Consider the following 2,342-nt stretch of genomic DNA (forward strand, 5'->3'; position numbering starts at 1 on the left):
AGCAAGAGTTAAGAACCCCTACATAGGCTCCACTAGAACCTCCTTAAGTCCAAAGGTTTTGCGAGAAAGTGCACAGTTAGGGCCTTCCATTGCACCAGCTTCACTGACCAGGAGTGAGTTAAATGGTGACCCCAGCACTGCGGTATCATTCAGCTGGTGCAGGTGCCAGAGCTGCCAGTGGTGGCAGGGGAGCCAAGGAAGGAGCAGGAGGGAAGAAAAAGGAAAAAGAAAGAAATGGGAAGATCGTTTTCCCAGCTTTTGCACATCACTGAATTGAACTTTACTTTTAATAAAAGTATTATTAAATAGAAATGGTGTGCTTATTATTTTGCATTTAGGGGATATTCAGAGACGTAGTCCCAGTAATTATTTGAGCTGGGAAAAGCCAGCATGTTCTCTTTTTCTGAATACAGTTGAACCAGCATCTCCTTTTCCTGGGGTACTTTCCCNAGCAAGAGTTAAGAACCCCTACATAGGCTCCACTAGAACCTCCTTAAGTCCAAAGGTTTTGTGAGAAAGTGCACAGTTAGGGCCTTCCATTGCACTAGCTTCACTGACCAGGAGTGAGTTAAACGGTGACCCCAGCACTGCAGTATCATTCAGCTGGTGCAGGTGCCAGAGCTGCCAGTGGTGGCAGGGGAGCCAAGGAAGGAGCAGGAGGGAAGAAAAAGGAAAAAGAAAGAAATGGGAAGATTGTTTTCCCAGCTTTTGCACATCACTGAATTGAACTTTACTTTTAATAAAAGTATTATTAAATAGAAATGGTGTGCTTATTATTTTGCATTTAGGTGATATTCAGAGACATAGTCCCAGTAATTATTTGAGCTGGGAAAAGCCGGCATGTTCTCTTTTTCTGAATACAGTTGAACCAGCATCTCCTTTTCCTGGGGTACTTTCCCTGGGCTATGGAGAGGTGTAGACAGTCTCTGGTAAAGAGACACAGGGTCTTCTTCCCCTTGCCTCCCTGGAACCAGTGGGCACCCTTAATTAGGCCCCAAGTTCATGCACTGGGAGTGGGGTGCCCAAGTCTGGTATAAAGAAATATTCCAACCCCATAGTTGTAACACTCGCGTCGGAAGACTCCCCGGAGAGAGGGGCTCTCTTCTTTATACCCATCGCAGCTATTCAGATCCAGGCTTAGCTTCAGGTCTCCCAAGCAGACCTGACACAGGATTCAAGGGCAGCTAGTTTATTTGGGAAATGCAGAATATACAGGTTAAGGACATGGAAGTGAGGGCAGCTCGGACCAGTGCATTATCAATCCAGCTGCCACAGCAGGCAACTGGGTCTCAAGCTCGCGGGGAAGCTCTGGGAAAGGGCGTAGAGCACATGGCTCAGGGTGAGAGAGCCAGGGTGTTTATACACCAACCCCCAGAGTCACCGGTCACGGGCCACCCTCAGGAGAGGTTACTTTCTCGATGCTTCCAGCTTGCAGAGGCAAGGCGACCTTTCACGGTTTTGAAAAACCCCTTGGACACAGAGCTGCAGACGAGGCTGTGGGAGGATGAAGGGAGCAACAGAATGGGGAAGGTGGGAGGGGAGGGTGGGCGCTGATGGTACCTGGTACAGACCCCATGCTCACAAGCCACCTGCTGCTCCTCAATGGCACAGTCCCTTCACCTCTCCCCACCCCATTATCTCCATCTCTGTCAGAACCCAGGGCTCTCCAAAGGCTGCAAAACAGAGACCTGAGAACCAAATATGGTTCTTGGATGTGTTTTGTTTGGGCTGCATGGCTTTTTAAAAATTGTATAATTGAACCAACTTCTCAAGATCACAAGGTTTCACATGAAAACATGACTTCTCATATTCTCTCTAGAAAAAATCTATTTGGCAACACTATACCCCAAACTAAATGAGCCCCAATTCCATATGGCTCTGGGAATTGTCCTTTCTGCCAAAGTAAAATGGTTTAAAGGAAACCCTTCACAGCCTGTGGGCAAATTCCCTCTTGTACCCCCTTTTTGATAGGTTTTAGGGGGTTGGGTTTTCTTTTGTTTTTTATGTGGCTTTGATTTTGGGGTATTTTTTGTTTGGTGGTTTTTTGTTTTGCTTTTTAGAGGACAATGCACCTTTCTGCCTTTTCACATCATTGGGGAGTGGGGAAATTAGTTTTAAAAAATTCAGGTAGCCTCAGCCTGCCCTGCCAGGGTTTTAGAGCCAGGATGTTTTAGCATCAGCTGGCAGGCCGGCTGCTTGCAGGGAGGCCCAGCCATCTGTTCCTGGAGATGGTGAGGAAACCATCTTCCTCCCTCCACACCTGCCCCAAAACTCAGGCCAGAGACATTTTATAACCTAAGAAAAGTTCTCATCTGTGCCAAATATGGGACTCCAAATTCCTC

General features: G+C 47.2%; 2 long non-coding RNA genes across 2 annotated transcripts in view; both read right to left on the reverse strand.

The window, feature by feature from the left end:
• The window catches only part of LOC103588334, a 24,749-nt gene that overhangs the window by 2,459 nt on the left and 19,948 nt on the right, over nucleotides 1-2,342 (reverse strand). The gene's annotated exons all lie outside the window — the stretch shown is intronic.
• The window catches only part of LOC103588333, a 2,801-nt gene continuing 1,632 nt past the window's right edge, over nucleotides 1,174-2,342 (reverse strand). Inside the window, exon 2 of the long non-coding RNA XR_550302.1 lies at nucleotides 1,174-1,494. This is a non-coding gene — a long non-coding RNA (uncharacterized LOC103588333). The remainder of the gene's footprint in view (nucleotides 1,495-2,342) is intronic.

Source organism: Galeopterus variegatus, unplaced genomic scaffold (genome assembly GCF_000696425.1).
Source record: "Galeopterus variegatus unplaced genomic scaffold, G_variegatus-3.0.2 Scaffold553, whole genome shotgun sequence".
Taxonomy (NCBI): domain Eukaryota; kingdom Metazoa; phylum Chordata; class Mammalia; order Dermoptera; family Cynocephalidae; genus Galeopterus; species Galeopterus variegatus.